This window comes from Chrysochloris asiatica, unplaced genomic scaffold, assembly GCF_000296735.1.
Source record: "Chrysochloris asiatica unplaced genomic scaffold, ChrAsi1.0 scaffold00135, whole genome shotgun sequence".
NCBI lineage: Eukaryota > Metazoa > Chordata > Mammalia > Afrosoricida > Chrysochloridae > Chrysochloris > Chrysochloris asiatica.
In genome coordinates this window covers 4264047-4264590 of record NW_006408653.1, presented here as the reverse complement: position 1 = coordinate 4264590, position 544 = coordinate 4264047, and positions in this window count along the sequence as shown.

Genomic DNA, 544 nt, shown 5'->3' with positions numbered 1-544 from the left:
TAAAAAGAGAGAGAGAGACTTTAAAGTAAAAACCAGCATAATAGACAAAGAAGGAAACTGTATCGTGATTAAAGGCTCCATTGAACAAGACCACATAACCATAATAAATATCTATACTCCAAATAAAAGAGCCTCAAAACATGTAAATCAAACTCTAATAGAACTGAAGAAAGAAATAGACAACTCCACAGTAATAATTGTTGTTGTTGTTAGGTGACTTTGAGTCATAGTAACCCTATGCACAACAGAACAAAACATTGCCCAATCCTGGGCCAACCTCACAATTGTTGCCATGCTTGAGCTCATTGATGCTCCCACTTTGCCAATCCATCTCACTGGGGGGTCTTTCTCTTTTTCTCTGACCCTCCATCTTACCAAACATGATATCCTTTTCCAGCGACTAGTCCCTTCTGACAATAAGTCCAAAGTATGAGAGATGAAGTTTGGCGATCCTGGATTCCAAAGAGCACTCTGGCTGTACTTCTTCTAACACAGATCTTTTTGTTCTTTTGGCAGCCCATGACACTTTCAATATTCTCCTCCA